The 14131-nt window shown below is 38.2% G+C and overlaps 1 pseudogene; it reads right to left on the reverse strand.

The window, feature by feature from the left end:
* The window catches only part of LOC116472432 (putative selection and upkeep of intraepithelial T-cells protein 1 homolog), a 61451-nt pseudogene extending 47866 nt beyond the window's left edge, over nucleotides 1-13585 (reverse strand).
* Between the last annotated feature and the right edge of the window lie 546 nt (nucleotides 13586-14131).

Consider the following 14131-nt stretch of genomic DNA (forward strand, 5'->3'; position numbering starts at 1 on the left):
CCCTCCCCTATCCCCCGACCACCCAACAGGCCCTGGTGTGTGATGTTCCCCTCCCTGCATCCACGTGTCCTCATTGTTCAACTCTAGCTTATGAGTGAGAACATGCAGTGTTTGGTTTCTGTTCCTGTGTTAGTTTGCTGAGAATGGTGGTTTCCAGCTTCATCCATGTCCCTGCAAAGGACGTGAACACATCTTTTTTATGTCTGCATAGTATTCCATGGTGTTTATGAGCCACATTTTCTTTAACCAGTCTATCATTGATGAGCATTTGACTTGGTTCCAAGTCTTTGCTAATGTGAGCAGTGCTGCAATAAATACACGTGTGCATGTGTCTTTGTAGTAGAATGATTTATAATCCTTTCGGTATATACCCAGTAAACGCATTCCTATTTCTCCACAACCTCGCCAGCATCTGTTGTTTTCAGATTTTTTAATGATCACCATTCTAACTGGCATAAGATGGTATCTCACTGTGGTTTTGATTTGCATTTCTCTAATGACCAGTGATAATGTGCTTTTTTTCATATGTGTGTTGGCCACATAAATGTCTTCTTTTGAGAAATGTCTGTTCATATCTTTTCCCCACTTTTTGATGGGGTTGTTTGTTCTTTTCTTGTAAATTTGTTTAAGTTCCTTGTAGATTCTGGATATTAGCCCTTTGTCAGATGCACACATTGCAAAAATGTTTTCCCATTCTGTAGGTTGCCTGTTCACTTGGATGGTAGTTTCTTTTGCTGTGCAGAAGCTCTTTAATTAGATCCCATCAGTCAATTTTGGCTTTTGTTGCCATTGCTTTTGGTGTTTTAGTCATGAAGTCTTTGCCTGTGCCTATGTCCTGAATGGTATTGCCTAGGTTTTCTTCTGGGGTTTTCATGGTTTTAGGTCTTACATTTAAGTTTTTAATCCATCTTGAGTTAATTTTTGTGTAAGGTGTAAGGAAGGGGTCCAGTTTCGGTTTTCTGTATATGGCTAGCCAGTTTTCCCAACACCATTTATTAAATAGGGAGTCCTTTCCCTATTGCATGTTTTTGTCAGGTTTGCCAAAGATCAGATGGTTGTAGATGTGTGGTGTTATTTCTGAGGCCTGTGTTCTGTTCCATTGGTCAATGTATCTGTTTGGTTACCAGTACCATGCTGTTTGGGTTACTGTAGCCTTGTAGTTATAGTCTGAAGTCAGGTTGAATGATGCCTCCAGGTTTGTTCTTTTTGCTTAGGATTGCCTTGGCTATATAGGCTCTTTTTTGGTTCCATATGAAATTTAAAGTAGTTTTTTCTAATTCTGTGAAGAAAGTCATTGGTAGCTTGATGGGGATAGCACTGAATCTATAAATTAAGCAGTATGGCCATTTTCACGGTGTTGATTCTTCCTATCCATGAGCATGGAATGTTTTTCCATTTGTTTTTGTCCTCTCTTAATTCCTTGAGCAGTGGTTTGTAGTTCTCCTTGAAGAGGCCCTTCACATCTCTTGTAAGTTTTATTTCTAGGTATTTGATTCTGTTTGTAGCAATTGTCAATGGGAATTCACTCATTATTTGGCTCTCTGTCTATTATTGGTGTATGGGAATGCTTGTAATTTTTGCACATTGATTTTGCATCCTGAGACATTGCTGAAGTTGCTTATCAGCTTAAGGAGTTTTTGGGCTGAGACCATGGGGTTTTCTAAATATACAATCATGTCATTGGCAAACAGAGACAATTTGACTTCCTCTCTTCCTATGTGAACATGCTTTATTTCTTTCTGTTGCCTGATTGCCCTGGCCAGAACTTCCAATACTATGTTGAATAGGAGTGGTGAGAGAGGGCATCCTTGTCTTGTGCCAATTTTCAGTGGGAATGCTTCCAGCTTTTGCCCATTCAGTATGATATTGGCTGTGGGCTTGTCATAAATAGCTCTTATTATTTTGAGATACATTCCATCAATACCTAGTTTATTGAGAGGTTTTAGCATGAAGGAATGTTGAATTTTATTGAAGGCCTCTTCTGCATCTATTGAGATAATCATGTGGTTTTTATCATTGGTTCTGTTTATGTGATGGATTAGGTTTATTGATTTGTATATGTCGAACCAGCCTTGCTTCTCAGGATGGAGCTAACTTCATCATGGTGGATAAGCTTTTTGATGTGCTGCTGGATTCATTTTGCCAGTATTTTATTGAGAATTTTCACAGTGATGTTCATCAGGGATATTGGCCTGAAATTTTCTTTTTGTTTTTGTTGTGTCTTTGCCAAGTTTTGGAATCAGAATGATGCTGCCCTCATAAAATTAGTCAGGGAGGAGTCCCTCTTTTTCTGTTGTTTGAAATAATTTCAGAAGGAATGCTACCAGCTCCTCTTTGTACTTCTGGTAGAATTTGGCTGTGAATCCATCTGGTCCTGGGCTTTTCTTGGTTGGTAGGCTATGAATTACTGCCTCAACTTCAGAACTTGTTATTGGTCTATTCAGGGATTCGACTTCTTCCTGGTTTAGTCTAAGGAGGGTGTATGTGTCCAGAAGTTTATCCATTTCTTCTAGATTTTCTAGTTTATTTGCATAGAGGTGTTTATAGTATTCTCTGATGGTAGTTTGTATTTCTGTGGGATCAGTGGTGATAGCCACTTTATCATTTTTTGTTGTGTCTATTTGATTCTTCTCTCTTTCCTTCATTAGTCTGGCTAGCCATTTATCTCTTTTGTTCATTTTTTTCAAAAAACTAGTTTCTGGATTCATTGATTTTTTGAAGGGTTTTTTTTATGCCTTCTTCAGTTCTGCCCTGATCTTAGTTATTTATTTTCTTCTGCTTGCTTTTGAATTTGTTTGCTCTTGCTTCTCTAGTTCTTTTAATTGTGATGTTAGGGTATCTTTCCCGCTTTCTCGTGTGGGCATTTAGTGCCATAAATTTCCCCCTACACACTGCTTTAGCTGTGTCCCAGAGATTCTGGTACATTATGTCTTTGTACTCATCGGTTTCAAAGAACTTACTTATTTCTGCCTTAATTTTGTTATTTATCCAGTAGTCATTCAGGAGCAGATTGTTCGGTTTCCATGTAGTTGTGCGGTTTTCAGTGAGTTTCTTAATCCTGAGTTCTAATTTGATTGCACTGTGGTCTGACAGATTGTTTGTTATGATTTCCATTCTTTTGCTTTTGCTGAGGAGTGCTTTACCTCCTATTATGTGGTCGATTTTAGAATAAATGTGATGTGGTGCTGAGAAGAATGTATATTCTGTTAATTTGGGGTGGAGAGTTCTGTAGATGTCTATTAGGTCCACTTTGTCCAGAGCTGCGTTCAAGACCTGAATATCTTGTTAATTTTATGTCTCATTGATATGTCTAATATTGACAGTGGGGTATTAAAGTCTCCCATTATTATTAAGTCAAAGTCTACATGTCTTTGTAGGTCTCTAAGAACTTGCTTTATGAATCTGGATGCTCCTGTTTTGGGTATATACGTATTTAGAATATTTGGCTTTTCTTGTTGCATTGATCCCTTTACCATTATGTAATGCCCTTCTTTGTCTTTTTTGATCTTTGTTGGTTTAAAGTCTGTTTTATGAGACTAAGACTGCAACCCCTGCTTTTTTTTGCCTTCCATTTGCTTGGTAAATATTCCTCCATCCCTTTATTTTGAGCCTATGTATGTCTTTGCACGTGAGATGGGTCTCCTGAATACAGCACACTGAGGGTCTTGACTCTTCATCCAATTTGCCAGTCTGTGTCTTTTAACTGGGGCATTTAGCCCATTTACATTTAAGGTTAATATTGTTATGTGTGAATTTGATCCTGTCATTATGATGCTAGCTGGTTATTCTGCCCATTAGTTGATGCAGTTTCTTCATAGTGTTGATGGTCTTTACAATTTGGTATGTTTTTGCAGTGGCTGGTACTGGTTGTTCCTTTCCATGTTTAGTGCTTCCTTCAGGAGTTCTTGTAAGGCAGGCCTGGTGGTGACAAAATCTCTCAGCATTTGCTTGTCTGTAAAGGATTTTATTTCTCATTCATTTATGAAGCTTAGTTTGGCTGGATATGAAATTCTGGGTTGAAGATTCTTTTCTTTAAGAATGTTGAATATTGGCCCACACTCTCTTCTAGCTTGTATGGTTTCTGCACAGACATCCACTATTGGTCTCACGGGCTTCCCTTGGTGGGTAACCCGACATTTCTCTGTGGCTGTGCTTAACATTTTTTCCTTCATTTCAACCTTGGTGAATCTGACAATTATGTGTCTTGGGTTGTTCTTCTCGAGGAGTATCTTTGTGGTGTTCTCTGTATTTCCTGAATTTGAATGTTGGCCTGTCTTGCTAGGTCAGGATAATATCCTGAAGAGTGTTTTCCAACTTGGTTCCATTTTCCCCTTCACTTTCAGGTACACCAATCAAACATAGGTTTGTTCTTTTCACATAGTCCCATATTTCTTTGTGGCTTTGTTCATTCCTTTTCATTCTTTTGTCTCTAATCTTGTCTTCATGCTTTGTTTCATTAAGTTGATCTTCAGGCTCTGATATAATTTCTTCCTCTTGATCGATTCAGCTATTGATACTTGCGTATGCTTCACAAAATTCTCGTGCTGTGTTTTTCAGCTCCATTACGTCATTTCTGTTCTTCTCTAAACTGGCTATTCTATTCAGAAATTCCTTTAACCTTTTTTAAAGGTTGTTAGCTTCCTTGCATTGGGTTGGAACATGTTCCATTAGCTCAGAGAAGTTTGTTATTAAGAGGTTTTCTGGTTTTTGGAATTTTCAGCCTTTTTGGCCTGTTTTTTCCTTATCTTCGTGGATTTATCTACCTTTGGTTTTGATATTGCTGACCTTCAATTGGGGTTTTGGTGTGAATGTCCTTTCTGTTGATGTTGATGCTATTCCTTTCTGTTTGTTAGTTTTCCTTCTAACAGTCAGGCCCCTCTGCTGCAGGTCTGCTGGAGTTTGCTGTCAGTCCACTCCAGACCCTGTTTCCCTGGGTATCACCAGCGGAAGCTACAGAACAGCCAAGATTGCTGCCCTTTCCTTCCTCTGGAAGCTTCGTCTCAGATGGGCACCCACCAGATACCAGCCAGAGCTCTCCCATATGAGGTGTCTGTCAACCCCTTCTGGGAGGTGTCTCCCCATCAGGAGGCACAGGGGTCAGGTACCCACTTGAGGAGGCAGTCTGTCCCTTAGCAGAGCTCAAGTGCTGTGCTTGGAGATCCACTTCTCTCCTCAGAGCCAGCAGTCAGGAATGTTTAAGTCTGCTGAAGCTGTGCCCACAGCCAACCTTCCCCCAGGTACTCTGTTCCAGGGAGATGAGAGTTTTATCTATAAGCCCCTGACTGGGGCTGCTTTCTTTCAGAGATGTCTTGCCCAGAGAGGAAGAATCTAGAGAGGCAGTCTGGCTACAGTGGCTTTGCAGAGCTGCAGTGGGCTCTGCCCGGTTTGAAATTTCAAGTGGCTTTGTTTACACTGTGAGGGGAAAACTGTCTACTCAAGCCTCAGTAGTGGTGGATGCCCTTCTCCGCACCAAGCTCGAGCATCCCAGGATGACTTCCGACTGCTGTGCTGGCAGTAAGAATTTCAAGCCAGTGGATCTTAGCTTGCTGAGCTCCATGGAGATGGGATCCGCTGAGCTAGACCACTTGGCTCACTGGCATCAGCCCCATTTCCAGGCAAGTGAATGGTTCTTTCTCCCTGGCATTCCAGGCGCCACTGGGGTATGAACAAAAACTCCTGCAGCTAGCTTGGTGTCTGCACAAACAGCCGCCCAGTTTTGTGCTTGAAACCCAGGGCCCTGGTGGCGTAGGCACCTGAGGGAATCTCCTGGTCTATGGGTCATGAAGACCATGGTAAAAGCATAGTATCTGGGCTGGAAGGCACCGCTGCTCATTGCACAGTCCCTCACGGCTTCCCTTGGCTAGGGGAGGGAGTTCCCCAACCCCTTGCACTTCCCGGGTGAGGTGATGCCCCACCCTGCTTCAGCTTGCTCTCTGTGCACCCTCTGTCTAACCAGTCCCAATGACATGAGCTGGGTACCTCAGTTGGAAATGCAGAAATCACCCACCTTCTGCAATGATTTTGCTGGGAGGTGCAGACGAGCTGTTCCTATTCAGTCATCTTGCCAGCCACACATGCCTGTCTTCATTCCATTATTTCATTTACTCTAAACATAGTTTCAGGCAGTTCTTAAAATTTACTCCATTTTAACTATAATGAATCTATGTATGAATGCATTTGTCTTTTTCTGGCTCTTTCATAGTGCTTCTTGAAGTGGATGACTCTTACCTTTTTAAAATTCTGGAAAATTCTCACACATTCTATGTTTAGTTTGACCTCCTTATTCTTCACAGTCTGTTATTATGGAAGTACTATGCTTAACACATTGCGTCTCTCTATTCTCTTGGATGTTACCAGCAAGATGTCTTAAACTATCACCACCTGCCCCTACAAATGTCCACAGGTTAGGATGTTTCATTTATCATTTTCTGCTTGTGATACAATTTGGCTGTAACAGGTGTTCTTTCAGTGTTGAGGCTCGGAAACTCTCAAAGTTGATATTTAGTCCCTGACTACAATAAGATGTGGGAAGAGGGGACATTTCAAATTCTCCATGTTGGTCCATTGCCCCATTCACTGAGGAAAGTGAAACCGATTTTGCAAAATTAAGACTGAGTCAGTGAAAGAGCTCTAACGTAACTGCCTCCATCTTGCTTCTAACACCCAAACTATCCTTGTTCATTCCTGGGCGTAGGCTGAGCTAACTTTGGGAGAAACTTATTTATAGTTTGTAGTTTATTTATTTATTTATTTATTTATTTATTTTTTATTATTATACTTTAGGTTTTAGGGTACATGTGCACAATGTGCAGGTTTGTTACATATGTATCCATGTGCCATGTTGTTTTGCTGCACCCATTAACTCATCATTTAGCATTAGGTATATCTCCTAATGCTGTCCCTCCCCCCTCCCCCAACCCCACAACAGTCCCCGGAGTGTGATGTTCCCCTTCCTGTGTCCATGAGTTCTCATTGTTCAATTCCCACCTATGAGTGAGAACATGCGGTGTTTGGTTTTTTGTCCTTGTGATAGTTTACTGAGAATGATGTTTTCCAGTTTCATCCATGTCCCTACAAAGGACATGAACTCATCATGTTTTATGGCTGCATAGTATTCCATGGTGTATATGTGCCACATTTTCTTAATCCGGTCTATCATTGTTGGACATTTGGGTTGGCTCCAAGTCTTTGCTATTGTGAATAGTGCCACAATAAACATACGTGTGCATGTGTCTTTATAGCAGCATGATTTATAGTCCTTTGGGTATATACCCAGTAATGGGATGGCTGGGTCAAATGGTATTTCTAGTTCTAGATCCCTGAGGAATCGCCACACTGACTTCCACAATGCTTGAACTAGTTTACAGTCCCACCAACAGTGTAATAGTGTTCCTATTTCTCCACATCCTCTCCAGCACCTGTTGTTTCCTGGCTTTTTAATGATGGCCATTCTAACTGGTGTGAGATGGTATCTCATTGTGGTTTTGATTTGCATTTCTCTGATGGCCAGTGATGATGAGCATTTTTTCATGTGTTTTTTGGCTGCATAAATGTCTTCTTTTGAGAAGTGTCTGTTCATATCCTTCACCCACTTTTTGATGGGGTTGTTTGTTTTTTTCTTGTAAATGTGTTTGAGTTCATTGTAGATTCTGGATATTAGTCCTTTGTCAGATGAGTAGGTTGCAAAAATTTTCTCCCATTCTGTAGGTTGCCTGTTCACTCTGGTGGTAGTTTCTTTTGCTGTGCAGAAGCTCTTTAGTTTAATTAGATCCCATTTATCAATTTTGGCTTTTGTTGCCATTGCTTTTGGTGTTTTAGTCATGAAGTCCTTGCCCATGCCTATGTCCTGAATGGTATTGCCTAGGTTTTCTTGTACGGTTTTAATGGTTTTAGGTCTAACATTTAAGTCTTTAATCCATCTTGAATTAATTTTTGTATAAGGTGTAAGGAAGGGATCCAGTTTCAGCTTTCATATGGCTAGCCAGTTTTCCCAGCACCATTTATTAAATAGGGAATCCTTTCCCCATTGCTTGTTTTTGTCAGGTTTGTCAGCAATCAGATAGTTGTAGATATGTGGCCTTATTTCTGAGGGATCTGTTCTGTTCCATTGATCTATGTCTCTGTTTTGGTACCAGTACCATGCTGTTTTGGTTACTGTAGCCTTGTAGTGTAGTTTGAAGTTAGGTAGCGTGATGCCTCCAGCTTTGTTCTTTTGGCTTAGGATTGACTTGGCAATGCGGGCTCTTTTTTGGTTCCATATGAACTTTAAAGTAGTTTTTTCCAATTCTGTGAAGAAAGTCATTGGTAGCTTGATGGGGATGGCATTGAATCTATAAATTACCTTGGGCAGTATGGCCATTTCCACGATATTGATTCTTCCAACCCATGAGCATGGAATGTTCTTCCATTTGTTTGTATCCTCTTTTATTTCATTGAGCAGTGGTTTTTAGTTCTCCTTGAAGAGGTCCTTCACATCCCTTGTAAGTTGGATTCCTAGGTGTTTTATTCTCTTTGAAGCAATTGTGAATGGGAGTTCACTCATGATTTGGTTCTCTGTCTGTGATTGGTGTACAAGAATGCTTGTGATTTTTGTATATTGATTTTGTATCCTGAGACTTTGCTGAAGTTGCTAATCAGCTTAAGGAGATTTTGGGCTGAGACAATGGGGTTTTCTAGATATACAATCATGTCATCTGCAAACAGGGACAATTTGACTTCCTCTTTTCCTAATTGAATACCCTTTATTTCCTTCTCCTGCCTGATTGCCCTGGCCAGAACTTCCAACACTATGTTGAATAGGAGTGGTGAGACAGGGCATCCCTGTCTTGTGCCAGTTTTCAAAGGGAATGCTTCCAGTTTTGGCCCCTTCAGTATGATATTGCCTGTGGGTTTGTCATAGATAGCTCCTATTATTTTTAGATACGTCCCATCAATACCTAATTTGTTGAGAGTTTTTAGCATGAAGCGTTGTTGAATTTTGTCAAAGGCCTTTTCTGCATCTATTGAGATAATCATGTGGTTTTGTCTTTGGTTCTGTTTATATGCTGGATTACATTTATTGATTTGCATATGTTGAACCAGCCTTGCATCCCAGGGATGAAGCCCACTTGATCATGGTGGATAAGCTTTTTGATGTGCTGCTGGATTCGGTTTGCCAGTATTTTATTGAGGATTTTTGCATCAATGTTCATCAAGGATATTGGTCTTAAATTCCCTTTTTTGGTTATGTCTCTGCCAGGCTTTGGTATCAGGACGATGCTGGCCTCATAAAATGTGTTAGGGAGGATTCCCTCTTTTTCTACCCACTGTCAACATTAGACAGATCAATGAGACAGAAAGATAACAAGGATATCCAGGAATTGAACTCACCTCTGCACAGAGTGGACCTAATAGACATCTACAGAACTCTCCACCCCAAATCAACAGAATATACATTTTTTTCAGCACCACACCACACCTATTCCAAAAATATAGTTTATAGTTTAAAACTAAGATGATAACAGCCCTTTCCCAAAGCAGGCCTCCTTCTTGCCTGGGGACTAGATTGCCTCTGTAGGACTAACATTAGCCACAAGATTAGACATTATGGTTAAAGGGCATTGCAGCTTGAGGCTACAAGATTCTTACCCTCCCTAAACTGCTCCTAAGATCACTGCTTGAGATATTTTGCAGACTCGACAAATTTTAGTGCCTTAATCAATTAAACTCCAATTATATGTTTAAAATATTGATTATTTTGAATGTGTCTTAAATGCGTATCTAACAGCAAAATATCACATATAGAGTGATTACAAGCTAATTGTCACATTTACCTTTACATCTATTCTAAAATAATAGTAATAATGCAAGGTAAAATCATTTCATTGTTATTCTATACTAGTTTTTATATCTAACTAGATATATAATTTGATATATTCTTAAGGTTGTATAATACATATTTTATCACATTTTCAGGTTTACAACAATCTTAGAGAAAATAAAGAAAAAGAAAGAAAAAAATTTCAAAGGCATAATGGAAAATATCAGAACATTTTATGTTGAAATCAACAATACAGCACACATAACTTGATGTAACCATTTGAGATCATGAAAATAAAAATACCTTTAAAGTACTTCAAAAAAGAAAACATGCTTATAAACTTTAAATAGAAAAACTACATTATAAAAAACACTGAGCAGAGAATATTTCTACAAGATATTAAATTAATTATATAAATACTACATTTTTTTAACAGTTCTGTAATTGGCCCATGAGAAGAGAGTTCAATGGGACAAAGTTTAGAAATGCAAATCCTTAGGGGAATTTGGTTTATGACAAAAATAACATCTGGGATATCTGAAGAAAGATGGATTACTTAATAATAAAAAAAACTAGGTATTTTAAAAAAAAAAAATGTCAGATTTTAATCTCAATTATTATATAAGAAATCATTTTGCATGTGTTAGTTTCAAAATATAAAATAAATGAAAGAGTCATTGTTATAATCTTGAAATGTGGTCTGGAAAACTCTTACTAAGCAAACGTAGGACTTGGACACTGTGAAAAGAAGAAACTGTTGAATTGCACAACATAAAAGTGAGTCACTAAATTGAATTTCAAACTGGTCAAGAATGTATAGAAAAGGTATAATAGATCGAACACTAATGCATTATATTCAAATTTTGGTTCATTAAAATTAAAAATGTCTGCTCTGCAAAAGCTTTTGTTAAGAGAAGAAAAAGACAAGCCACAGACTAAAAAAAAATTGCAAAAGATAGCTGATGAAGGATTCTATGCAGAATATAAAAATTAACAGTGTAAAAACAAACCACACAATTAAAAATAGACAAAATATCTGAACAGATACTTTATTAAAGAAGATAGATGACAAATAAAGATGTTAAAATGCTCAAAATCATATATCATTTAGGAATTGCAAATTCAAACAATGAGATACTACCACCAGAGATGGCCTTTGCATATTGGCCCCTTGTTGCTTACTTCTTAAATCAGGCTGAGACTCATTAGCTCAAAAGCCTACAATGCCAAACTGAAATGTTTTCACATCCAGTTGTTGTAAATACATCTCCAACAGGCAGATTTTTTTTGCCATTTTATGTCTTCCTGCTTTGTACACCTTGGGAAACTGCACCCAACATCTGCCGGCCTTTGATAAGAAAAATCTTGTAGTTATATAAACTGCAGGCTGCTGCCCTTCAGAGCCCTCTGACGCAGCAGCTTCCTACCATGCTGTGAAGTGATGTTATCTAGACATGCAGCATCTCCCTTCCCATCCTTGGGAGCACCTTTGTCCTCCTGCATTCTGGATGGTGGTCCCCTGTGCTTCTATAAGGCCTTATGCTGTGAGGACTGTTCTTTTTGCAACCCTGTCCAAGTAGTGTCCAAATAGAAGCTTTGTGTGCTACTGCCACCTGTGGTCTTATCTTTTTCCTTGATCAGCCTCTGAAATTCTCAAATTCATTATATAAATGTATTATGCTATGTATCCACTGTTATAGTATCATAGGATATAATTTCACTATCATAAAAATGTCCTGTGCTTCACCTGTTCATCCCTCCCTTCCCCTGAAGCCTGGCCAATTACTGCTCTTTTTACTGTCTCTAAAGGTCTGACTCAGAATTTCATACAGTTGGATTCATACAGTATGTGCCCTTTTCAAACTGACTTATTTCACTTAGTAATATGTATTTAATCTTCCTACATGTCTTTTAATGGCTTCATAACTCATTTCTATCACTGAGTAACAGTTCATTGTATGGACTTACCATAGTTTGTTAATTCACTCACTTACTGAAGCACATCTTGACTGCTTCCAATTTTAACAAGTATTATAAAAGACTCTTTAAGCATTTGTATACAAGTTTTTGTGTGAATGTAGTTTTCAACTAATTTGGGTTATACTTAGAAGCACAATTTCTAGATTATATAGTAAGCTTATATTCAGCTTTGCAAGAATGTCAAACTGTCTTCCAAAGTTCCTGTACCATTTTGCACTCCCACCAGCAATGAATGAGAGTTCCTGTTCTTCAGGTCTTTGTATTTTTGATTTCAGCCATTCTTATAATAGGTTTTCATTTATATAACAGTTTGTGAAATCCTAGAGAAAGGTACAACACAGAGTGTCTAATGTAAACTTGGACTTTAGTTAATAATAATCTATCAATATTAGTTCATTAATTTCAATAAATGTACCACACAAATGCAAGAGGTTAACAAAAGGGGAAACTCTGTGGGAGGGGGCCAGGTAGGGAAGAGGGAGTGGGGCTATGTGGGAACTTTATACACCTTCTGCACGATTTTTCTGTAAACCTAAAACTTCTATAGAAAATAAAGTCTATAAAAATGTTAAAAGTCAATGAGGAGAAAAAGGAGAGTGAAATAAATGGAAACTTGGGGGAAACTTTGTAATTCACAAAATAAAATCAAAAGTCAAAACCAAACAATTTTGCACATCCAAAATATAACTAACAAGTCCATTGAATTATAAACTGGTCAGAAACACATGCAACAGTTATAACAGATCAAAAAGAGATTTGTGCAAGTTTAATGCAAAGGAAATGTGGAGTAAGGCCATCAAATAGGCAGTTTAGAGAAAATGAATACAATTTTTTGAGAGGAAAGAAGGCCACCTTAATAAACAAGTAAAATATTATCACTGCGAGTTTCTATTTTTCATCTGTAAGTTTGGAAAATATAAAAAACCCTGAAACCTGTAACACCCACCTGACAAACTCACATCTGCTGTTGGTGGACATATACATTGGTAACTATTTCAGAATAATATTTTTAATATTATAATAAAAACAGCACATAGCCTTTGACAAAATAGTTCTATTCATAGAAATATTTCCTCCAATCTTACTCAAAGATATGCTCAAAACATATGTACAAGGGTGTTTGTGGTGGCTTTCGTTTTATTAGCCAAAGACTGGACACTACCCAACTACGCATCGGTAAGATTTGTACCATGTAACAAGTAGCTTTTGCCAGAAATTTTAAATCTTGTATGGCACTTATTGGTTCAGGATTTTAATGTATATATCTCTAAATAAACTATATTTATGTCTGCTTTGCATTGATCCCCTTCCACTGCAAATTTTCATCACCTATCAAGGTCCCACCAGCCTATTGGTCTTTGCTTATCTTACTGTACAGATAACTCACATGGATTCCAATATGGACCACAATTTGGACAGCTTCTTCATTGTAGAAGATATAAGTAAATTATGTCACCTCAATAAAAATATTGAGTCCTTGAGGGCAAATATTAGGTCTTCTTCGTTTGTTTGTTTTTTTTCTCCCTGGAACCTAATACATGATAAAGACTTGCTGATTAGAAGTAATTTTTCCTAACCATAAGACAGTTCTTATAGTACATATCCTCATTACATAACTATGTATTAAACCTAAGGAACAATGCTCAAGAGTTTGTCCCTTTTGTTTGGTCCTTGCTTTTTCTGGCACACTTCATATTGCCAAGGCCCATAAGGGTAAGAGAGAGTCATACCTGAACTTGGTATTGTCATCTGGAGGAGATTCATAACAACAAAGTATCTGGAGAAAGATAGCCCTGTACTTTCCATTATACCTGTGATAAGAAATTAGGCAGGCTCAGTGAGAACAGGATTAATATGTCACAGAAATCACATATCTCCACATCTTCCTGCAGTAATTAACTCTCAAATAGAGTTACCAGATAAAATGTAGAACCCCCAGTTAGATTTGAATTTCAGATAGGCAGTGCAAGTTTTTTGGTATAAATATTTCTTGTGCATCATATAATTTTTATTTTCTAAATCTGGTAGCTCTACTTTTAAGATGTTCAATATAATGACCAAGTCCAGCCAGAGGCTTCTTTCTCATTAAAAGATTTCTTCCTCCTAGGCTAGATGTCATTTGTCTTCTGCTGTTGTAAATTTCATCAGGTGAACCTGCTTCTCCAGACCAAGTGGCAGCAGATCTAGGGAGTAGGTCCTGTTCTCCAAAACCTTAGTAGCCTAAGCATCTGCCACATTTAGTTACATTTAGGTTCAAAGAAAAATATAAGACATATTTAGATCTATTATTCTTATGGAATGAATTAAGTAACCACTTTATAAGAGAATATGACTTTCTTTTCTTTAGTTGTG

Source organism: Hylobates moloch, unplaced genomic scaffold, assembly GCF_009828535.3.
Source record: "Hylobates moloch isolate HMO894 unplaced genomic scaffold, HMol_V3 SCAFFOLD_8, whole genome shotgun sequence".
Classification (NCBI taxonomy): Eukaryota; Metazoa; Chordata; class Mammalia; order Primates; family Hylobatidae; genus Hylobates; species Hylobates moloch.